The sequence below is a fragment of the Schistocerca gregaria genome, chromosome 8 (genome assembly GCF_023897955.1).
Source record: "Schistocerca gregaria isolate iqSchGreg1 chromosome 8, iqSchGreg1.2, whole genome shotgun sequence".
NCBI lineage: Eukaryota > Metazoa > Arthropoda > Insecta > Orthoptera > Acrididae > Schistocerca > Schistocerca gregaria.
In genome coordinates, this window is record NC_064927.1 from 110,655,971 (window position 1) to 110,676,869 (window position 20,899).

Below are 20,899 nucleotides of genomic sequence, written 5' to 3' on the forward strand. Positions count from 1 at the left end.
CTGCGCCCGCTGTTCGACAGGTAGCAGGAGGCAAGGCGCGCGTTTTTCTGCGTTTTTTCGTTGACTAGAGGCAGTTGATGTGCATGTAAGCGTAGCATATGAAACACGAATAGCACGAAGCATTCGTAGTTAGGTGCCAAAGTCGCAGTGTGGCCGCAGGTGGCGATCGTATGTATTTGTGGCCACCACTGGTTTGCAGCAAAGTGAATATGGCTAATTGAGAGCGTTTGGCTGTAGCCCCAGTGGCGCAATTGGTTAGCGCACGGTACTTATAAGGCAGTAGCCGTGAGCAATGCCGGGGTTGTAATTCGAGCCTCACCTGGGGCATACTTTTATGTCGTAACAGCTGACAGCATCTGGAGGCTAGATTTCAGATGTATCAGCTACGCCAACAAGTTTAATGTGCATTATATGCGGTAGGTGCGTCTTCCTCGGTAGTATAGTGGTTAGTATCCCCGCCTGTCACGCGGGAGACCGGGGTTCGATTCCCCGCCGGGGAGGCGCGACTTTTATCTCACAAATCTGCTCGAGTGTTGCGCGTGTGGGGTGGAAGAGCATTAACTTTGCCATTAACTTGCTGCAAAATGCTACATCGTAGGAAGTAGTTCTCGCATTCCTCACACTTTCTAATTATGGGGTTCGCTGTTAATGCCGACTCTCCACGCGTAGTAATCGATCTCGACACAATCAGCAAAAGATATAATTTTAGCAGAGCGTGGTTTCGATCCACGGACCTCTGGGTTATGGGCCCAGCACGCTTCCACTGCGCCACTCTGCTGTGTGGGGGTGTTCTAGCTCTTCGTCACATCACGTGGGACACTTGGACAGTGTTGTCTGCGTGGCTTTCACACGCGTACATTTAATTGCGCAACATCTCCTACAGCTCTCAGCTTGACTTGTCTCGACTTTGCTCGACTGACGCTACGCTGACGCTTGCAGGCAGCGGCATTTACCACCATCACCTCGACATGCAGCTGCGAGATGCACAGGAATAACACTGCACTCCTCGATGCGGCGACATACGAAATCCACTGCCGAGCTGCGCGTTGGCAACTAACAAAATGCCGACCGTGCCAGGATCAGAAGCTGGAATCTTCCGATCCGTTGTCAGACGCGTTATCCCTTGCGCCATAGGGCCACGGACTGTGTCTCGTTCTACGAGACAAGTGCACCTCTCTAAGAAACGTGTTCTTCAGGGCTCTGCAAGCTCCCAAGGAAGGCACTTCTCGTCCAGCGGCGTGGTCGCGGTGCGCTTGCAGAGCTTGGACCTTGCCACATATCTGCGCCCGCTGTTCGACAGGTAGCAGGAGGCAAGGCGCGCGTTTTTCTGCGTTTTTTCGTTGACTAGAGGCAGTTGATGTGCATGTAAGCGTAGCATATGAAACACGAATAGCACGAAGCATTCGTAGTTAGGTGCCAAAGTCGCAGTGTGGCCGCAGGTGGCGATCGTATGTATTTGTGGCCACCACTGGTTTGCAGCAAAGTGAATATGGCTAATTGAGAGCGTTTGGCTGTAGCCCCAGTGGCGCAATTGGTTAGCGCACGGTACTTATAAGGCAGTAGCCGTGAGCAATGCCGGGGTTGTAATTCGAGCCTCACCTGGGGCATACTTTTATGTCGTAACAGCTGACAGCATCTGGAGGCTAGATTTCAGATGTATCAGCTACGCCAACAAGTTTAATGTGCATTATATGCGGTAGGTGCGTCTTCCTCGGTAGTATAGTGGTTAGTATCCCCGCCTGTCACGCGGGAGACCGGGGTTCGATTCCCCGCCGGGGAGGCGCGACTTTTATCTCACAAATCTGCTCGAGTGTTGCGCGTGTGGGGTGGAAGAGCATTAACTTTGCCATTAACTTGCTGCAAAATGCTACATCGTAGGAAGTAGTTCTCGCATTCCTCACACTTTCTAATTATGGGGTTCGCTGTTAATGCCGACTCTCCACGCGTAGTAATCGATCTCGACACAATCAGCAAAAGATATAATTTTAGCAGAGCGTGGTTTCGATCCACGGACCTCTGGGTTATGGGCCCAGCACGCTTCCACTGCGCCACTCTGCTGTGTGGGGGTGTTCTAGCTCTTCGTCACATCACGTGGGACACTTGGACAGTGTTGTCTGCGTGGCTTTCACACGCGTACATTTAATTGCGCAACATCTCCTACAGCTCTCAGCTTGACTTGTCTCGACTTTGCTCGACTGACGCTACGCTGACGCTTGCAGGCAGCGGCATTTACCACCATCACCTCGACATGCAGCTGCGAGATGCACAGGAATAACACTGCACTCCTCGATGCGGCGACATACGAAATCCACTGCCGAGCTGCGCGTTGGCAACTAACAAAATGCCGACCGTGCCAGGATCAGAAGCTGGAATCTTCCGATCCGTTGTCAGACGCGTTATCCCTTGCGCCATAGGGCCACGGACTGTGTCTCGTTCTACGAGACAAGTGCACCTCTCTAAGAAACGTGTTCTTCAGGGCTCTGCAAGCTCCCAAGGAAGGCACTTCTCGTCCAGCGGCGTGGTCGCGGTGCGCTTGCAGAGCTTGGACCTTGCCACATATCTGCGCCCGCTGTTCGACAGGTAGCAGGAGGCAAGGCGCGCGTTTTTCTGCGTTTTTTCGTTGACTAGAGGCAGTTGATGTGCATGTAAGCGTAGCATATGAAACACGAATAGCACGAAGCATTCGTAGTTAGGTGCCAAAGTCGCAGTGTGGCCGCAGGTGGCGATCGTATGTATTTGAGGCCACCACTGGTTTGCAGCAAAGTGAATATGGCTAATTGAGAGCGTTTGGCTGTAGCCCCAGTGGCGCAATTGGTTAGCGCACGGTACTTATAAGGCAGTAGCCGTGAGCAATGCCGGGGTTGTAATTCGAGCCTCACCTGGGGCATACTTTTATGTCGTAACAGCTGACAGCATCTGGAGGCTAGATTTCAGATGTATCAGCTACGCCAACAAGTTTAATGTGCATTATATGCGGTAGGTGCGTCTTCCTCGGTAGTATAGTGGTTAGTATCCCCGCCTGTCACGCGGGAGACCGGGGTTCGATTCCCCGCCGGGGAGGCGCGACTTTTATCTCACAAATCTGCTCGAGTGTTGCGCGTGTGGGGTGGAAGAGCATTAACTTTGCCATTAACTTGCTGCAAAATGCTACATCGTAGGAAGTAGTTCTCGCATTCCTCACACTTTCTAATTATGGGGTTCGCTGTTAATGCCGACTCTCCACGCGTAGTAATCGATCTCGACACAATCAGCAAAAGATATAATTTTAGCAGAGCGTGGTTTCGATCCACGGACCTCTGGGTTATGGGCCCAGCACGCTTCCACTGCGCCACTCTGCTGTGTGGGGGTGTTCTAGCTCTTCGTCACATCACGTGGGACACTTGGACAGTGTTGTCTGCGTGGCTTTCACACGCGTACATTTAATTGCGCAACATCTCCTACAGCTCTCAGCTTGACTTGTCTCGACTTTGCTCGACTGACGCTACGCTGACGCTTGCAGGCAGCGGCATTTACCACCATCACCTCGACATGCAGCTGCGAGATGCACAGGAATAACACTGCACTCCTCGATGCGGCGACATACGAAATCCACTGCCGAGCTGCGCGTTGGCAACTAACAAAATGCCGACCGTGCCAGGATCAGAAGCTGGAATCTTCCGATCCGTTGTCAGACGCGTTATCCCTTGCGCCATAGGGCCACGGACTGTGTCTCGTTCTACGAGACAAGTGCACCTCTCTAAGAAACGTGTTCTTCAGGGCTCTGCAAGCTCCCAAGGAAGGCACTTCTCGTCCAGCGGCGTGGTCGCGGTGCGCTTGCAGAGCTTGGACCTTGCCACATATCTGCGCCCGCTGTTCGACAGGTAGCAGGAGGCAAGGCGCGCGTTTTTCTGCGTTTTTTCGTTGACTAGAGGCAGTTGATGTGCATGTAAGCGTAGCATATGAAACACGAATAGCACGAAGCATTCGTAGTTAGGTGCCAAAGTCGCAGTGTGGCCGCAGGTGGCGATCGTATGTATTTGTGGCCACCACTGGTTTGCAGCAAAGTGAATATGGCTAATTGAGAGCGTTTGGCTGTAGCCCCAGTGGCGCAATTGGTTAGCGCACGGTACTTATAAGGCAGTAGCCGTGAGCAATGCCGGGGTTGTAATTCGAGCCTCACCTGGGGCATACTTTTATGTCGTAACAGCTGACAGCATCTGGAGGCTAGATTTCAGATGTATCAGCTACGCCAACAAGTTTAATGTGCATTATATGCGGTAGGTGCGTCTTCCTCGGTAGTATAGTGGTTAGTATCCCCGCCTGTCACGCGGGAGACCGGGGTTCGATTCCCCGCCGGGGAGGCGCGACTTTTATCTCACAAATCTGCTCGAGTGTTGCGCGTGTGGGGTGGAAGAGCATTAACTTTGCCATTAACTTGCTGCAAAATGCTACATCGTAGGAAGTAGTTCTCGCATTCCTCACACTTTCTAATTATGGGGTTCGCTGTTAATGCCGACTCTCCACGCGTAGTAATCGATCTCGACACAATCAGCAAAAGATATAATTTTAGCAGAGCGTGGTTTCGATCCACGGACCTCTGGGTTATGGGCCCAGCACGCTTCCACTGCGCCACTCTGCTGTGTGGGGGTGTTCTAGCTCTTCGTCACATCACGTGGGACACTTGGACAGTGTTGTCTGCGTGGCTTTCACACGCGTACATTTAATTGCGCAACATCTCCTACAGCTCTCAGCTTGACTTGTCTCGACTTTGCTCGACTGACGCTACGCTGACGCTTGCAGGCAGCGGCATTTACCACCATCACCTCGACATGCAGCTGCGAGATGCACAGGAATAACACTGCACTCCTCGATGCGGCGACATACGAAATCCACTGCCGAGCTGCGCGTTGGCAACTAACAAAATGCCGACCGTGCCAGGATCAGAAGCTGGAATCTTCCGATCCGTTGTCAGACGCGTTATCCCTTGCGCCATAGGGCCACGGACTGTGTCTCGTTCTACGAGACAAGTGCACCTCTCTAAGAAACGTGTTCTTCAGGGCTCTGCAAGCTCCCAAGGAAGGCACTTCTCGTCCAGCGGCGTGGTCGCGGTGCGCTTGCAGAGCTTGGACCTTGCCACATATCTGCGCCCGCTGTTCGACAGGTAGCAGGAGGCAAGGCGCGCGTTTTTCTGCGTTTTTTCGTTGACTAGAGGCAGTTGATGTGCATGTAAGCGTAGCATATGAAACACGAATAGCACGAAGCATTCGTAGTTAGGTGCCAAAGTCGCAGTGTGGCCGCAGGTGGCGATCGTATGTATTTGTGGCCACCACTGGTTTGCAGCAAAGTGAATATGGCTAATTGAGAGCGTTTGGCTGTAGCCCCAGTGGCGCAATTGGTTAGCGCACGGTACTTATAAGGCAGTAGCCGTGAGCAATGCCGGGGTTGTAATTCGAGCCTCACCTGGGGCATACTTTTATGTCGTAACAGCTGACAGCATCTGGAGGCTAGATTTCAGATGTATCAGCTACGCCAACAAGTTTAATGTGCATTATATGCGGTAGGTGCGTCTTCCTCGGTAGTATAGTGGTTAGTATCCCCGCCTGTCACGCGGGAGACCGGGGTTCGATTCCCCGCCGGGGAGGCGCGACTTTTATCTCACAAATCTGCTCGAGTGTTGCGCGTGTGGGGTGGAAGAGCATTAACTTTGCCATTAACTTGCTGCAAAATGCTACATCGTAGGAAGTAGTTCTCGCATTCCTCACACTTTCTAATTATGGGGTTCGCTGTTAATGCCGACTCTCCACGCGTAGTAATCGATCTCGACACAATCAGCAAAAGATATAATTTTAGCAGAGCGTGGTTTCGATCCACGGACCTCTGGGTTATGGGCCCAGCACGCTTCCACTGCGCCACTCTGCTGTGTGGGGGTGTTCTAGCTCTTCGTCACATCACGTGGGACACTTGGACAGTGTTGTCTGCGTGGCTTTCACACGCGTACATTTAATTGCGCAACATCTCCTACAGCTCTCAGCTTGACTTGTCTCGACTTTGCTCGACTGACGCTACGCTGACGCTTGCAGGCAGCGGCATTTACCACCATCACCTCGACATGCAGCTGCGAGATGCACAGGAATAACACTGCACTCCTCGATGCGGCGACATACGAAATCCACTGCCGAGCTGCGCGTTGGCAACTAACAAAATGCCGACCGTGCCAGGATCAGAAGCTGGAATCTTCCGATCCGTTGTCAGACGCGTTATCCCTTACGCCATAGGGCCACGGACTGTGTCTCGTTCTACGAGACAAGTGCACCTCTCTAAGAAACGTGTTCTTCAGGGCTCTGCAAGCTCCCAAGGAAGGCACTTCTCGTCCAGCGGCGTGGTCGCGGTGCGCTTGCAGAGCTTGGACCTTGCCACATATCTGCGCCCGCTGTTCGACAGGTAGCAGGAGGCAAGGCGCGCGTTTTTCTGCGTTTTTTCGTTGACTAGAGGCAGTTGATGTGCATGTAAGCGTAGCATATGAAACACGAATAGCACGAAGCATTCGTAGTTAGGTGCCAAAGTCGCAGTGTGGCCGCAGGTGGCGATCGTATGTATTTGTGGCCACCACTGGTTTGCAGCAAAGTGAATATGGCTAATTGAGAGCGTTTGGCTGTAGCCCCAGTGGCGCAATTGGTTAGCGCACGGTACTTATAAGGCAGTAGCCGTGAGCAATGCCGGGGTTGTAATTCGAGCCTCACCTGGGGCATACTTTTATGTCGTAACAGCTGACAGCATCTGGAGGCTAGATTTCAGATGTATCAGCTACGCCAACAAGTTTAATGTGCATTATATGCGGTAGGTGCGTCTTCCTCGGTAGTATAGTGGTTAGTATCCCCGCCTGTCACGCGGGAGACCGGGGTTCGATTCCCCGCCGGGGAGGCGCGACTTTTATCTCACAAATCTGCTCGAGTGTTGCGCGTGTGGGGTGGAAGAGCATTAACTTTGCCATTAACTTGCTGCAAAATGCTACATCGTAGGAAGTAGTTCTCGCATTCCTCACACTTTCTAATTATGGGGTTCGCTGTTAATGCCGACTCTCCACGCGTAGTAATCGATCTCGACACAATCAGCAAAAGATATAATTTTAGCAGAGCGTGGTTTCGATCCACGGACCTCTGGGTTATGGGCCCAGCACGCTTCCACTGCGCCACTCTGCTGTGTGGGGGTGTTCTAGCTCTTCGTCACATCACGTGGGACACTTGGACAGTGTTGTCTGCGTGGCTTTCACACGCGTACATTTAATTGCGCAACATCTCCTACAGCTCTCAGCTTGACTTGTCTCGACTTTGCTCGACTGACGCTACGCTGACGCTTGCAGGCAGCGGCATTTACCACCATCACCTCGACATGCAGCTGCGAGATGCACAGGAATAACACTGCACTCCTCGATGCGGCGACATACGAAATCCACTGCCGAGCTGCGCGTTGGCAACTAACAAAATGCCGACCGTGCCAGGATCAGAAGCTGGAATCTTCCGATCCGTTGTCAGACGCGTTATCCCTTGCGCCATAGGGCCACGGACTGTGTCTCGTTCTACGAGACAAGTGCACCTCTCTAAGAAACGTGTTCTTCAGGGCTCTGCAAGCTCCCAAGGAAGGCACTTCTCGTCCAGCGGCGTGGTCGCGGTGCGCTTGCAGAGCTTGGACCTTGCCACATATCTGCGCCCGCTGTTCGACAGGTAGCAGGAGGCAAGGCGCGCGTTTTTCTGCGTTTTTTCGTTGACTAGAGGCAGTTGATGTGCATGTAAGCGTAGCATATGAAACACGAATAGCACGAAGCATTCGTAGTTAGGTGCCAAAGTCGCAGTGTGGCCGCAGGTGGCGATCGTATGTATTTGTGGCCACCACTGGTTTGCAGCAAAGTGAATATGGCTAATTGAGAGCGTTTGGCTGTAGCCCCAGTGGCGCAATTGGTTAGCGCACGGTACTTATAAGGCAGTAGCCGTGAGCAATGCCGGGGTTGTAATTCGAGCCTCACCTGGGGCATACTTTTATGTCGTAACAGCTGACAGCATCTGGAGGCTAGATTTCAGATGTATCAGCTACGCCAACAAGTTTAATGTGCATTATATGCGGTAGGTGCGTCTTCCTCGGTAGTATAGTGGTTAGTATCCCCGCCTGTCACGCGGGAGACCGGGGTTCGATTCCCCGCCGGGGAGGCGCGACTTTTATCTCACAAATCTGCTCGAGTGTTGCGCGTGTGGGGTGGAAGAGCATTAACTTTGCCATTAACTTGCTGCAAAATGCTACATCGTAGGAAGTAGTTCTCGCATTCCTCACACTTTCTAATTATGGGGTTCGCTGTTAATGCCGACTCTCCACGCGTAGTAATCGATCTCGACACAATCAGCAAAAGATATAATTTTAGCAGAGCGTGGTTTCGATCCACGGACCTCTGGGTTATGGGCCCAGCACGCTTCCACTGCGCCACTCTGCTGTGTGGGGGTGTTCTAGCTCTTCGTCACATCACGTGGGACACTTGGACAGTGTTGTCTGCGTGGCTTTCACACGCGTACATTTAATTGCGCAACATCTCCTACAGCTCTCAGCTTGACTTGTCTCGACTTTGCTCGACTGACGCTACGCTGACGCTTGCAGGCAGCGGCATTTACCACCATCACCTCGACATGCAGCTGCGAGATGCACAGGAATAACACTGCACTCCTCGATGCGGCGACATACGAAATCCACTGCCGAGCTGCGCGTTGGCAACTAACAAAATGCCGACCGTGCCAGGATCAGAAGCTGGAATCTTCCGATCCGTTGTCAGACGCGTTATCCCTTACGCCATAGGGCCACGGACTGTGTCTCGTTCTACGAGACAAGTGCACCTCTCTAAGAAACGTGTTCTTCAGGGCTCTGCAAGCTCCCAAGGAAGGCACTTCTCGTCCAGCGGCGTGGTCGCGGTGCGCTTGCAGAGCTTGGACCTTGCCACATATCTGCGCCCGCTGTTCGACAGGTAGCAGGAGGCAAGGCGCGCGTTTTTCTGCGTTTTTTCGTTGACTAGAGGCAGTTGATGTGCATGTAAGCGTAGCATATGAAACACGAATAGCACGAAGCATTCGTAGTTAGGTGCCAAAGTCGCAGTGTGGCCGCAGGTGGCGATCGTATGTATTTGTGGCCACCACTGGTTTGCAGCAAAGTGAATATGGCTAATTGAGAGCGTTTGGCTGTAGCCCCAGTGGCGCAATTGGTTAGCGCACGGTACTTATAAGGCAGTAGCCGTGAGCAATGCCGGGGTTGTAATTCGAGCCTCACCTGGGGCATACTTTTATGTCGTAACAGCTGACAGCATCTGGAGGCTAGATTTCAGATGTATCAGCTACGCCAACAAGTTTAATGTGCATTATATGCGGTAGGTGCGTCTTCCTCGGTAGTATAGTGGTTAGTATCCCCGCCTGTCACGCGGGAGACCGGGGTTCGATTCCCCGCCGGGGAGGCGCGACTTTTATCTCACAAATCTGCTCGAGTGTTGCGCGTGTGGGGTGGAAGAGCATTAACTTTGCCATTAACTTGCTGCAAAATGCTACATCGTAGGAAGTAGTTCTCGCATTCCTCACACTTTCTAATTATGGGGTTCGCTGTTAATGCCGACTCTCCACGCGTAGTAATCGATCTCGACACAATCAGCAAAAGATATAATTTTAGCAGAGCGTGGTTTCGATCCACGGACCTCTGGGTTATGGGCCCAGCACGCTTCCACTGCGCCACTCTGCTGTGTGGGGGTGTTCTAGCTCTTCGTCACATCACGTGGGACACTTGGACAGTGTTGTCTGCGTGGCTTTCACACGCGTACATTTAATTCCGCAACATCTCCTACAGCTCTCAGCTTGACTTGTCTCGACTTTGCTCGACTGATGCTACGCTGACGCTTGCAGGCAGCGGCATTTACCACCATCACCTCGACATGCAGCTGCGAGATGCACAGGAATAACACTGCACTCCTCGATGCGGCGACATACGAAATCCACTGCCGAGCTGCGCGTTGGCAACTAACAAAATGCCGACCGTGCCAGGATCAGAAGCTGGAATCTTCCGATCCGTTGTCAGACGCGTTATCCCTTACGCCATAGGGCCACGGACTGTGTCTCGTTCTACGAGACAAGTGCACCTCTCTAAGAAACGTGTTCTTCAGGGCTCTGCAAGCTCCCAAGGAAGGCACTTCTCGTCCAGCGGCGTGGTCGCGGTGCGCTTGCAGAGCTTGGACCTTGCCACATATCTGCGCCCGCTGTTCGACAGGTAGCAGGAGGCAAGGCGCGCGTTTTTCTGCGTTTTTTCGTTGACTAGAGGCAGTTGATGTGCATGTAAGCGTAGCATATGAAACACGAATAGCACGAAGCATTCGTAGTTAGGTGCCAAAGTCGCAGTGTGGCCGCAGGTGGCGATCGTATGTATTTGTGGCCACCACTGGTTTGCAGCAAAGTGAATATGGCTAATTGAGAGCGTTTGGCTGTAGCCCCAGTGGCGCAATTGGTTAGCGCACGGTACTTATAAGGCAGTAGCCGTGAGCAATGCCGGGGTTGTAATTCGAGCCTCACCTGGGGCATACTTTTATGTCGTAACAGCTGACAGCATCTGGAGGCTAGATTTCAGATGTATCAGCTACGCCAACAAGTTTAATGTGCATTATATGCGGTAGGTGCGTCTTCCTCGGTAGTATAGTGGTTAGTATCCCCGCCTGTCACGCGGGAGACCGGGGTTCGATTCCCCGCCGGGGAGGCGCGACTTTTATCTCACAAATCTGCTCGAGTGTTGCGCGTGTGGGGTGGAAGAGCATTAACTTTGCCATTAACTTGCTGCAAAATGCTACATCGTAGGAAGTAGTTCTCGCATTCCTCACACTTTCTAATTATGGGGTTCGCTGTTAATGCCGACTCTCCACGCGTAGTAATCGATCTCGACACAATCAGCAAAAGATATAATTTTAGCAGAGCGTGGTTTCGATCCACGGACCTCTGGGTTATGGGCCCAGCACGCTTCCACTGCGCCACTCTGCTGTGTGGGGGTGTTCTAGCTCTTCGTCACATCACGTGGGACACTTGGACAGTGTTGTCTGCGTGGCTTTCACACGCGTACATTTAATTGCGCAACATCTCCTACAGCTCTCAGCTTGACTTGTCTCGACTTTGCTCGACTGACGCTACGCTGACGCTTGCAGGCAGCGGCATTTACCACCATCACCTCGACATGCAGCTGCGAGATGCACAGGAATAACACTGCACTCCTCGATGCGGCGACATACGAAATCCACTGCCGAGCTGCGCGTTGGCAACTAACAAAATGCCGACCGTGCCAGGATCAGAAGCTGGAATCTTCCGATCCGTTGTCAGACGCGTTATCCCTTGCGCCATAGGGCCACGGACTGTGTCTCGTTCTACGAGACAAGTGCACCTCTCTAAGAAACGTGTTCTTCAGGGCTCTGCAAGCTCCCAAGGAAGGCACTTCTCGTCCAGCGGCGTGGTCGCGGTGCGCTTGCAGAGCTTGGACCTTGCCACATATCTGCGCCCGCTGTTCGACAGGTAGCAGGAGGCAAGGCGCGCGTTTTTCTGCGTTTTTTCGTTGACTAGAGGCAGTTGATGTGCATGTAAGCGTAGCATATGAAACACGAATAGCACGAAGCATTCGTAGTTAGGTGCCAAAGTCGCAGTGTGGCCGCAGGTGGCGATCGTATGTATTTGTGGCCACCACTGGTTTGCAGCAAAGTGAATATGGCTAATTGAGAGCGTTTGGCTGTAGCCCCAGTGGCGCAATTGGTTAGCGCACGGTACTTATAAGGCAGTAGCCGTGAGCAATGCCGGGGTTGTAATTCGAGCCTCACCTGGGGCATACTTTTATGTCGTAACAGCTGACAGCATCTGGAGGCTAGATTTCAGATGTATCAGCTACGCCAACAAGTTTAATGTGCATTATATGCGGTAGGTGCGTCTTCCTCGGTAGTATAGTGGTTAGTATCCCCGCCTGTCACGCGGGAGACCGGGGTTCGATTCCCCGCCGGGGAGGCGCGACTTTTATCTCACAAATCTGCTCGAGTGTTGCGCGTGTGGGGTGGAAGAGCATTAACTTTGCCATTAACTTGCTGCAAAATGCTACATCGTAGGAAGTAGTTCTCGCATTCCTCACACTTTCTAATTATGGGGTTCGCTGTTAATGCCGACTCTCCACGCGTAGTAATCGATCTCGACACAATCAGCAAAAGATATAATTTTAGCAGAGCGTGGTTTCGATCCACGGACCTCTGGGTTATGGGCCCAGCACGCTTCCACTGCGCCACTCTGCTGTGTGGGGGTGTTCTAGCTCTTCGTCACATCACGTGGGACACTTGGACAGTGTTGTCTGCGTGGCTTTCACACGCGTACATTTAATTGCGCAACATCTCCTACAGCTCTCAGCTTGACTTGTCTCGACTTTGCTCGACTGACGCTACGCTGACGCTTGCAGGCAGCGGCATTTACCACCATCACCTCGACATGCAGCTGCGAGATGCACAGGAATAACACTGCACTCCTCGATGCGGCGACATACGAAATCCACTGCCGAGCTGCGCGTTGGCAACTAACAAAATGCCGACCGTGCCAGGATCAGAAGCTGGAATCTTCCGATCCGTTGTCAGACGCGTTATCCCTTGCGCCATAGGGCCACGGACTGTGTCTCGTTCTACGAGACAAGTGCACCTCTCTAAGAAACGTGTTCTTCAGGGCTCTGCAAGCTCCCAAGGAAGGCACTTCTCGTCCAGCGGCGTGGTCGCGGTGCGCTTGCAGAGCTTGGACCTTGCCACATATCTGCGCCCGCTGTTCGACAGGTAGCAGGAGGCAAGGCGCGCGTTTTTCTGCGTTTTTTCGTTGACTAGAGGCAGTTGATGTGCATGTAAGCGTAGCATATGAAACACGAATAGCACGAAGCATTCGTAGTTAGGTGCCAAAGTCGCAGTGTGGCCGCAGGTGGCGATCGTATGTATTTGTGGCCACCACTGGTTTGCAGCAAAGTGAATATGGCTAATTGAGAGCGTTTGGCTGTAGCCCCAGTGGCGCAATTGGTTAGCGCACGGTACTTATAAGGCAGTAGCCGTGAGCAATGCCGGGGTTGTAATTCGAGCCTCACCTGGGGCATACTTTTATGTCGTAACAGCTGACAGCATCTGGAGGCTAGATTTCAGATGTATCAGCTACGCCAACAAGTTTAATGTGCATTATATGCGGTAGGTGCGTCTTCCTCGGTAGTATAGTGGTTAGTATCCCCGCCTGTCACGCGGGAGACCGGGGTTCGATTCCCCGCCGGGGAGGCGCGACTTTTATCTCACAAATCTGCTCGAGTGTTGCGCGTGTGGGGTGGAAGAGCATTAACTTTGCCATTAACTTGCTGCAAAATGCTACATCGTAGGAAGTAGTTCTCGCATTCCTCACACTTTCTAATTATGGGGTTCGCTGTTAATGCCGACTCTCCACGCGTAGTAATCGATCTCGACACAATCAGCAAAAGATATAATTTTAGCAGAGCGTGGTTTCGATCCACGGACCTCTGGGTTATGGGCCCAGCACGCTTCCACTGCGCCACTCTGCTGTGTGGGGGTGTTCTAGCTCTTCGTCACATCACGTGGGACACTTGGACAGTGTTGTCTGCGTGGCTTTCACACGCGTACATTTAATTCCGCAACATCTCCTACAGCTCTCAGCTTGACTTGTCTCGACTTTGCTCGACTGATGCTACGCTGACGCTTGCAGGCAGCGGCATTTACCACCATCACCTCGACATGCAGCTGCGAGATGCACAGGAATAACACTGCACTCCTCGATGCGGCGACATACGAAATCCACTGCCGAGCTGCGCGTTGGCAACTAACAAAATGCCGACCGTGCCAGGATCAGAAGCTGGAATCTTCCGATCCGTTGTCAGACGCGTTATCCCTTACGCCATAGGGCCACGGACTGTGTCTCGTTCTACGAGACAAGTGCACCTCTCTAAGAAACGTGTTCTTCAGGGCTCTGCAAGCTCCCAAGGAAGGCACTTCTCGTCCAGCGGCGTGGTCGCGGTGCGCTTGCAGAGCTTGGACCTTGCCACATATCTGCGCCCGCTGTTCGACAGGTAGCAGGAGGCAAGGCGCGCGTTTTTCTGCGTTTTTTCGTTGACTAGAGGCAGTTGATGTGCATGTAAGCGTAGCATATGAAACACGAATAGCACGAAGCATTCGTAGTTAGGTGCCAAAGTCGCAGTGTGGCCGCAGGTGGCGATCGTATGTATTTGTGGCCACCACTGGTTTGCAGCAAAGTGAATATGGCTAATTGAGAGCGTTTGGCTGTAGCCCCAGTGGCGCAATTGGTTAGCGCACGGTACTTATAAGGCAGTAGCCGTGAGCAATGCCGGGGTTGTAATTCGAGCCTCACCTGGGGCATACTTTTATGTCGTAACAGCTGACAGCATCTGGAGGCTAGATTTCAGATGTATCAGCTACGCCAACAAGTTTAATGTGCATTATATGCGGTAGGTGCGTCTTCCTCGGTAGTATAGTGGTTAGTATCCCCGCCTGTCACGCGGGAGACCGGGGTTCGATTCCCCGCCGGGGAGGCGCGACTTTTATCTCACAAATCTGCTCGAGTGTTGCGCGTGTGGGGTGGAAGAGCATTAACTTTGCCATTAACTTGCTGCAAAATGCTACATCGTAGGAAGTAGTTCTCGCATTCCTCACACTTTCTAATTATGGGGTTCGCTGTTAATGCCGACTCTCCACGCGTAGTAATCGATCTCGACACAATCAGCAAAAGATATAATTTTAGCAGAGCGTGGTTTCGATCCACGGACCTCTGGGTTATGGGCCCAGCACGCTTCCACTGCGCCACTCTGCTGTGTGGGGGTGTTCTAGCTCTTCGTCACATCACGTGGGACACTTGGACAGTGTTGTCTGCGTGGCTTTCACACGCGTACATTTAATTGCGCAACATCTCCTACAGCTCTCAGCTTGACTTGTCTCGACTTTGCTCGACTGACGCTACGCTGACGCTTGCAGGCAGCGGCATTTACCACCATCACCTCGACATGCAGCTGCGAGATGCACAGGAATAACACTGCACTCCTCGATGCGGCGACATACGAAATCCACTGCCGAGCTGCGCGTTGGCAACTAACAAAATGCCGACCGTGCCAGGATCAGAAGCTGGAATCTTCCGATCCGTTGTCAGACGCGTTATCCCTTGCGCCATAGGGCCACGGACTGTGTCTCGTTCTACGAGACAAGTGCACCTCTCTAAGAAACGTGTTCTTCAGGGCTCTGCAAGCTCCCAAGGAAGGCACTTCTCGTCCAGCGGCGTGGTCGCGGTGCGCTTGCAGAGCTTGGACCTTGCCACATATCTGCGCCCGCTGTTCGACAGGTAGCAGGAGGCAAGGCGCGCGTTTTTCTGCGTTTTTTCGTTGACTAGAGGCAGTTGATGTGCATGTAAGCGTAGCATATGAAACACGAATAGCACGAAGCATTCGTAGTTAGGTGCCAAAGTCGCAGTGTGGCCGCAGGTGGCGATCGTATGTATTTGTGGCCACCACTGGTTTGCAGCAAAGTGAATATGGCTAATTGAGAGCGTTTGGCTGTAGCCCCAGTGGCGCAATTGGTTAGCGCACGGTACTTATAAGGCAGTAGCCGTGAGCAATGCCGGGGTTGTAATTCGAGCCTCACCTGGGGCATACTTTTATGTCGTAACAGCTGACAGCATCTGGAGGCTAGATTTCAGATGTATCAGCTACGCCAACAAGTTTAATGTGCATTATATGCGGTAGGTGCGTCTTCCTCGGTAGTATAGTGGTTAGTATCCCCGCCTGTCACGCGGGAGACCGGGGTTCGATTCCCCGCCGGGGAGGCGCGACTTTTATCTCACAAATCTGCTCGAGTGTTGCGCGTGTGGGGTGGAAGAGCATTAACTTTGCCATTAACTTGCTGCAAAATGCTACATCGTAGGAAGTAGTTCTCGCATTCCTCACACTTTCTAATTATGGGGTTCGCTGTTAATGCCGACTCTCCACGCGTAGTAATCGATCTCGACACAATCAGCAAAAGATATAATTTTAGCAGAGCGTGGTTTCGATCCACGGACCTCTGGGTTATGGGCCCAGCACGCTTCCACTGCGCCACTCTGCTGTGTGGGGGTGTTCTAGCTCTTCGTCACATCACGTGGGACACTTGGACAGTGTTGTCTGCGTGGCTTTCACACGCGTACATTTAATTGCGCAACATCTCCTACAGCTCTCAGCTTGACTTGTCTCGACTTTGCTCGACTGACGCTACGCTGACGCTTGCAGGCAGCGGCATTTACCACCATCACCTCGACATGCAGCTGCGAGATGCACAGGAATAACACTGCACTCCTCGATGCGGCGACATACGAAATCCACTGCCGAGCTGCGCGTTGGCAACTAACAAAATGCCGACCGTGCCAGGATCAGAAGCTGGAATCTTCCGATCCGTTGTCAGACGCGTTATCCCTTGCGCCATAGGGCCACGGACTGTGTCTCGTTCTACGAGACAAGTGCACCTCTCTAAGAAACGTGTTCTTCAGGGCTCTGCAAGCTCCCAAGGAAGGCACTTCTCGTCCAGCGGCGTGGTCGCGGTGCGCTTGCAGAGCTTGGACCTTGCCACATATCTGCGCCCGCTGTTCGACAGGTAGCAGGAGGCAAGGCGCGCGTTTTTCTGCGTTTTTTCGTTGACTAGAGGCAGTTGATGTGCATGTAAGCGTAGCATATGAAACACGAATAGCACGAAGCATTCGTAGTTAGGTGCCAAAGTCGCAGTGTGGCCGCAGGTGGCGATCGTATGTATTTGTGGCCACCACTGGTTTGCAGCAAAGTGAATATGGCTAATTGAGAGCGTTTGGCTGTAGCCCCAGTGGCGCAATTGGTTAGCGCACGGTACTTATAAGGCAGTAGCCGTGAGCAATGCCGGGGTTGTAATTCGAGCCTCACCTGGGGCATACTTTTATGTCGTAACAGCTGACAGCATCTGGAGGCTAGATTTCAGATGTATCAGCTACGCCAACAAGTTTAATGTGCATTATATGCGGTAGGTGCGTCTTCCTCGGTAGTATAGTGGTTAGTATCCCCGCCTGTCACGCGGGAGACCGGGGTTCGATTCCCCGCCGGGGAGGCGCGACTTTTATCTCACAAATCTGCTCGAGTGTTGCGCGTGTGGGGTGGAAGAGCATTAACTTTGCCATTAACTTGCTGCAAAATGCTACATCGTAGGAAGTAGTTCTCGCATTCCTCACACTTTCTAATTATGGGGTTCGCTGTTAATGCCGACTCTCCACGCGTAGTAATCGATCTCGACACAATCAGCAAAAGATATAATTTTAGCAGAGCGTGGTTTCGATCCACGGACCTCTGGGTTATGGGCCCAGCACGCTTCCACTGCGCCACTCTGCTGTGTGGGGGTGTTCTAGCTCTTCGTCACATCACGTGGGACACTTGGACAGTGTTGTCTGCGTGGCTTTCACACGCGTACATTTAATTGCGCAACATCTCCTACAGCTCTCAGCTTGACTTGTCTCGACTTTGCTCGACTGACGCTACGCTGACGCTTGCAGGCAGCGGCATTTACCACCATCACCTCGACATGCAGCTGCGAGATGCACAGGAATAACACTGCACTCCTCGATGCGGCGACATACGAAATCCACTGCCGAGCTGCGCGTTGGCAACTAACAAAATGCCGACCGTGCCAGGATCAGAAGCTGGAATCTTCCGATCCGTTGTCAGACGCGTTATCCCTTGCGCCATAGGGCCACGGACTGTGTCTCGTTCTACGAGACAAGTGCACCTCTCTAAGAAACGTGTTCTTCAGGGCTCTGCAAGCTCCCAAGGAAGGCACTTCTCGTCCAGCGGCGTGGTCGCGGTGCGCTTGCAGAGCTTGGACCTTGCCACATATCTGCGCCCGCTGTTCGACAGGTAGCAGGAGGCAAGGCGCGCGTTTTTCTGCGTTTTTTCGTTGACTAGAGGCAGTTGATGTGCATGTAAGCGTAGCATATGAAACACGAATAGCACGAAGCATTCGTAGTTAGGTGCCAAAGTCGCAGTGTGGCCGCAGGTGGCGATCGTATGTATTTGTGGCCACCACTGGTTTGCAGCAAAGTGAATATGGCTAATTGAGAGCGTTTGGCTGTAGCCCCAGTGGCGCAATTGGTTAGCGCACGGTACTTATAAGGCAGTAGCCGTGAGCAATGCCGGGGTTGTAATTCGAGCCTCACCTGGGGCATACTTTTATGTCGTAACAGCTGACAGCATCTGGAGGCTAGATTTCAGATGTATCAGCTACGCCAACAAGTTTAATGTGCATTATATGCGGTAGGTGCGTCTTCCTCGGTAGTATAGTGGTTAGTATCCCCGCCTGTCACGCGGGAGACCGGGGTTCGATTCCCCGCCGGGGAGGCGCGACTTTTATCTCACAAATCTGCTCGAGTGTTGCGCGTGTGGGGTGGAAGAGCATTAACTTTGCCATTAACTTGCTGCAAAATGCTACATCGTAGGAAGTAGTTCTCGCATTCCTCACACTTTCTAATTATGGGGTTCGCTGTTAATGCCGACTCTCCACGCGTAGTAATCGATCTCGACACAATCAGCAAAAGATATAATTTTAGCAGAGCGTGGTTTCGATCCACGGACCTCTGGGTTATGGGCCCAGCACGCTTCCACTGCGCCACTCTGCTGTGTGGGGGTGTTCTAGCTCTTCGTCACATCACGTGGGACACTTGGACAGTGTTGTCTGCGTGGCTTTCACACGCGTACATTTAATTGCGCAACATCTCCTACAGCTCTCAGCTTGACTTGTCTCGACTTTGCTCGACTGACGCTACGCTGACGCTTGCAGGCAGCGGCATTTACCACCATCACCTCGACATGCAGCTGCGAGATGCACAGGAATAACACTGCACTCCTCGATGCGGCGACATACGAAATCCACTGCCGAGCTGCGCGTTGGCAACTAACAAAATGCCGACCGTGCCAGGATCAGAAGCTGGAATCTTCCGATCCGTTGTCAGACGCGTTATCCCTTGCGCCATAGGGCCACGGACTGTGTCTCGTTCTACGAGACAAGTGCACCTCTCTAAGAAACGTGTTCTTCAGGGCTCTGCAAGCTCCCAAGGAAGGCACTTCTCGTCCAGCGGCGTGGTCGCGGTGCGCTTGCAGAGCTTGGACCTTGCCACATATCTGCGCCCGCTGTTCGACAGGTAGCAGGAGGCAAGGCGCGCGTTTTTCTGCGTTTTTTCGTTGACTAGAGGCAGTTGATGTGCATGTAAGCGTAGCATATGAAACACGAATAGCACGAAGCATTCGTAGTTAGGTGCCAAAGTCGCAGTGTGGCCGCAGGTGGCGATCGTATGTATTTGTGGCCACCACTGGTTTGCAGCAAAGTGAATATGGCTAATTGAGAGCGTTTGGCTGTAGCCCCAGTGGCGCAATTGGTTAGCGCACGGTACTTATAAGGCAGTAGCCGTGAGCAATGCCGGGGTTGTAATTCGAGCCTCACCTGGGGCATACTTTTATGTCGTAACAGCTGACAGCATCTGGAGGCTAGATTTCAGATGTATCAGCTACGCCAACAAGTTTAATGTGCATTATATGCGGTAGGTGCGTCTTCCTCGGTAGTATAGTGGTTAGTATCCCCGCCTGTCACGCGGGAGACCGGGGTTCGATTCCCCGCCGGGGAGGCGCGACTTTTATCTCACAAATCTGCTCGAGTGTTGCGCGTGTGGGGTGGAAGAGCATTAACTTTGCCATTAACTTGCTGCAAAATGCTACATCGTAGGAAGTAGTTCTCGCATTCCTCACACTTTCTAATTATGGGGTTCGCTGTTAATGCCGACTCTCCACGCGTAGTAATCGATCTCGACACAATCAGCAAAAGATATAATTTTAGCAGAGCGTGGTTTCGATCCACGGACCTCTGGGTTATGGGCCCAGCACGCTTCCACTGCGCCACTCTGCTGTGTGGGGGTGTTCTAGCTCTTCGTCACATCACGTGGGACACTTGGACAGTGTTGTCTGCGTGGCTTTCACACGCGTACATTTAATTGCGCAACATCTCCTACAGCTCTCAGCTTGACTTGTCTCGACTTTGCTCGACTGACGCTACGCTGACGCTTGCAGGCAGCGGCATTTACCACCATCACCTCGACATGCAGCTGCGAGATGCACAGGAATAACACTGCACTCCTCGATGCGGCGACATACGAAATCCACTGCCGAGCTGCGCGTTGGCAACTAACAAAATGCCGACCGTGCCAGGATCAGAAGCTGGAATCTTCCGATCCGTTGTCAGACGCGTTATCCCTTACGCCATAGGGCCACGGACTGTGTCTCGTTCTACGAGACAAGTGCACCTCTCTAAGAAACGTGTTCTTCAGGGCTCTGCAAGCTCCCAAGGAAGGCACTTCTCGTCCAGCGGCGTGGTCGCGGTGCGCTTGCAGAGCTTGGACCTTGCCACATATCTGCGCCCGCTGTTCGACAGGTAGCAGGAGGCAAGGCGCGCGTTTTTCTGCGTTTTTTCGTTGACTAGAGGCAGTTGATGTGCATGTAAGCGTAGCATATGAAACACGAATAGCACGAAGCATTCGTAGTTAGGTGCCAAAGTCGCAGTGTGGCCGCAGGTGGCGATCGTATGTATTTGTGGCCACCACTGGTTTGCAGCAAAGTGAATATGGCTAATTGAGAGCGTTTGGCTGTAGCCCCAGTGGCGCAATTGGTTAGCGCACGGTACTTATAAGGCAGTAGCCGTGAGCAATGCCGGGGTTGTAATTCGAGCCTCACCTGGGGCATACTTTTATGTCGTAACAGCTGACAGCATCTGGAGGCTAGATTTCAGATGTATCAGCTACGCCAACAAGTTTAATGTGCATTATATGCGGTA

General features: G+C 52.6%; 32 non-coding genes across 32 annotated transcripts; 16 read left to right on the forward strand and 16 right to left on the reverse strand.

The window, feature by feature from the left end:
- Nucleotides 1-428: 428 nt before the first annotated feature.
- Nucleotides 429-500, forward strand: Trnad-guc (transfer RNA aspartic acid (anticodon GUC)). Its single transcript has one exon. It is a non-coding gene; the product is annotated as a tRNA-Asp (tRNA).
- A 206-nt stretch (nt 501-706) lies between these two features.
- Trnam-cau (transfer RNA methionine (anticodon CAU)) lies at nt 707-778 on the reverse strand. The gene has a single exon. It is a non-coding gene; the product is annotated as a tRNA-Met (tRNA).
- Nucleotides 779-1,708: 930 nt separating this feature from the next.
- On the forward strand, nt 1,709-1,780 carry Trnad-guc (transfer RNA aspartic acid (anticodon GUC)). Its single transcript has one exon. It is a non-coding gene; the product is annotated as a tRNA-Asp (tRNA).
- Nucleotides 1,781-1,986: 206 nt separating this feature from the next.
- On the reverse strand, nt 1,987-2,058 carry Trnam-cau (transfer RNA methionine (anticodon CAU)). The gene has a single exon. It is a non-coding gene; the product is annotated as a tRNA-Met (tRNA).
- Nucleotides 2,059-2,988: 930 nt separating this feature from the next.
- On the forward strand, nt 2,989-3,060 carry Trnad-guc (transfer RNA aspartic acid (anticodon GUC)). The gene has a single exon. It is a non-coding gene; the product is annotated as a tRNA-Asp (tRNA).
- A 206-nt stretch (nt 3,061-3,266) lies between these two features.
- Nucleotides 3,267-3,338, reverse strand: Trnam-cau (transfer RNA methionine (anticodon CAU)). The gene has a single exon. It is a non-coding gene; the product is annotated as a tRNA-Met (tRNA).
- Nucleotides 3,339-4,268: 930 nt separating this feature from the next.
- Nucleotides 4,269-4,340, forward strand: Trnad-guc (transfer RNA aspartic acid (anticodon GUC)). The gene has a single exon. It is a non-coding gene; the product is annotated as a tRNA-Asp (tRNA).
- A 206-nt stretch (nt 4,341-4,546) lies between these two features.
- Trnam-cau (transfer RNA methionine (anticodon CAU)) lies at nt 4,547-4,618 on the reverse strand. The gene has a single exon. It is a non-coding gene; the product is annotated as a tRNA-Met (tRNA).
- Nucleotides 4,619-5,548: 930 nt separating this feature from the next.
- Trnad-guc (transfer RNA aspartic acid (anticodon GUC)) lies at nt 5,549-5,620 on the forward strand. Its single transcript has one exon. It is a non-coding gene; the product is annotated as a tRNA-Asp (tRNA).
- A 206-nt stretch (nt 5,621-5,826) lies between these two features.
- Trnam-cau (transfer RNA methionine (anticodon CAU)) lies at nt 5,827-5,898 on the reverse strand. Its single transcript has one exon. It is a non-coding gene; the product is annotated as a tRNA-Met (tRNA).
- A 930-nt stretch (nt 5,899-6,828) lies between these two features.
- Trnad-guc (transfer RNA aspartic acid (anticodon GUC)) lies at nt 6,829-6,900 on the forward strand. Its single transcript has one exon. It is a non-coding gene; the product is annotated as a tRNA-Asp (tRNA).
- A 206-nt stretch (nt 6,901-7,106) lies between these two features.
- Trnam-cau (transfer RNA methionine (anticodon CAU)) lies at nt 7,107-7,178 on the reverse strand. The gene has a single exon. It is a non-coding gene; the product is annotated as a tRNA-Met (tRNA).
- A 930-nt stretch (nt 7,179-8,108) lies between these two features.
- Trnad-guc (transfer RNA aspartic acid (anticodon GUC)) lies at nt 8,109-8,180 on the forward strand. Its single transcript has one exon. It is a non-coding gene; the product is annotated as a tRNA-Asp (tRNA).
- Nucleotides 8,181-8,386: 206 nt separating this feature from the next.
- Trnam-cau (transfer RNA methionine (anticodon CAU)) lies at nt 8,387-8,458 on the reverse strand. Its single transcript has one exon. It is a non-coding gene; the product is annotated as a tRNA-Met (tRNA).
- A 930-nt stretch (nt 8,459-9,388) lies between these two features.
- Trnad-guc (transfer RNA aspartic acid (anticodon GUC)) lies at nt 9,389-9,460 on the forward strand. The gene has a single exon. It is a non-coding gene; the product is annotated as a tRNA-Asp (tRNA).
- Nucleotides 9,461-9,666: 206 nt separating this feature from the next.
- On the reverse strand, nt 9,667-9,738 carry Trnam-cau (transfer RNA methionine (anticodon CAU)). The gene has a single exon. It is a non-coding gene; the product is annotated as a tRNA-Met (tRNA).
- A 930-nt stretch (nt 9,739-10,668) lies between these two features.
- On the forward strand, nt 10,669-10,740 carry Trnad-guc (transfer RNA aspartic acid (anticodon GUC)). Its single transcript has one exon. It is a non-coding gene; the product is annotated as a tRNA-Asp (tRNA).
- Nucleotides 10,741-10,946: 206 nt separating this feature from the next.
- Trnam-cau (transfer RNA methionine (anticodon CAU)) lies at nt 10,947-11,018 on the reverse strand. Its single transcript has one exon. It is a non-coding gene; the product is annotated as a tRNA-Met (tRNA).
- Nucleotides 11,019-11,948: 930 nt separating this feature from the next.
- On the forward strand, nt 11,949-12,020 carry Trnad-guc (transfer RNA aspartic acid (anticodon GUC)). The gene has a single exon. It is a non-coding gene; the product is annotated as a tRNA-Asp (tRNA).
- A 206-nt stretch (nt 12,021-12,226) lies between these two features.
- Nucleotides 12,227-12,298, reverse strand: Trnam-cau (transfer RNA methionine (anticodon CAU)). The gene has a single exon. It is a non-coding gene; the product is annotated as a tRNA-Met (tRNA).
- A 930-nt stretch (nt 12,299-13,228) lies between these two features.
- Trnad-guc (transfer RNA aspartic acid (anticodon GUC)) lies at nt 13,229-13,300 on the forward strand. Its single transcript has one exon. It is a non-coding gene; the product is annotated as a tRNA-Asp (tRNA).
- Nucleotides 13,301-13,506: 206 nt separating this feature from the next.
- On the reverse strand, nt 13,507-13,578 carry Trnam-cau (transfer RNA methionine (anticodon CAU)). The gene has a single exon. It is a non-coding gene; the product is annotated as a tRNA-Met (tRNA).
- A 930-nt stretch (nt 13,579-14,508) lies between these two features.
- Trnad-guc (transfer RNA aspartic acid (anticodon GUC)) lies at nt 14,509-14,580 on the forward strand. Its single transcript has one exon. It is a non-coding gene; the product is annotated as a tRNA-Asp (tRNA).
- Nucleotides 14,581-14,786: 206 nt separating this feature from the next.
- Nucleotides 14,787-14,858, reverse strand: Trnam-cau (transfer RNA methionine (anticodon CAU)). The gene has a single exon. It is a non-coding gene; the product is annotated as a tRNA-Met (tRNA).
- A 930-nt stretch (nt 14,859-15,788) lies between these two features.
- Nucleotides 15,789-15,860, forward strand: Trnad-guc (transfer RNA aspartic acid (anticodon GUC)). The gene has a single exon. It is a non-coding gene; the product is annotated as a tRNA-Asp (tRNA).
- A 206-nt stretch (nt 15,861-16,066) lies between these two features.
- Nucleotides 16,067-16,138, reverse strand: Trnam-cau (transfer RNA methionine (anticodon CAU)). The gene has a single exon. It is a non-coding gene; the product is annotated as a tRNA-Met (tRNA).
- A 930-nt stretch (nt 16,139-17,068) lies between these two features.
- Nucleotides 17,069-17,140, forward strand: Trnad-guc (transfer RNA aspartic acid (anticodon GUC)). The gene has a single exon. It is a non-coding gene; the product is annotated as a tRNA-Asp (tRNA).
- Nucleotides 17,141-17,346: 206 nt separating this feature from the next.
- On the reverse strand, nt 17,347-17,418 carry Trnam-cau (transfer RNA methionine (anticodon CAU)). The gene has a single exon. It is a non-coding gene; the product is annotated as a tRNA-Met (tRNA).
- A 930-nt stretch (nt 17,419-18,348) lies between these two features.
- Nucleotides 18,349-18,420, forward strand: Trnad-guc (transfer RNA aspartic acid (anticodon GUC)). Its single transcript has one exon. It is a non-coding gene; the product is annotated as a tRNA-Asp (tRNA).
- Nucleotides 18,421-18,626: 206 nt separating this feature from the next.
- Trnam-cau (transfer RNA methionine (anticodon CAU)) lies at nt 18,627-18,698 on the reverse strand. The gene has a single exon. It is a non-coding gene; the product is annotated as a tRNA-Met (tRNA).
- Nucleotides 18,699-19,628: 930 nt separating this feature from the next.
- On the forward strand, nt 19,629-19,700 carry Trnad-guc (transfer RNA aspartic acid (anticodon GUC)). Its single transcript has one exon. It is a non-coding gene; the product is annotated as a tRNA-Asp (tRNA).
- A 206-nt stretch (nt 19,701-19,906) lies between these two features.
- On the reverse strand, nt 19,907-19,978 carry Trnam-cau (transfer RNA methionine (anticodon CAU)). The gene has a single exon. It is a non-coding gene; the product is annotated as a tRNA-Met (tRNA).
- Nucleotides 19,979-20,899: the final 921 nt, after the last annotated feature.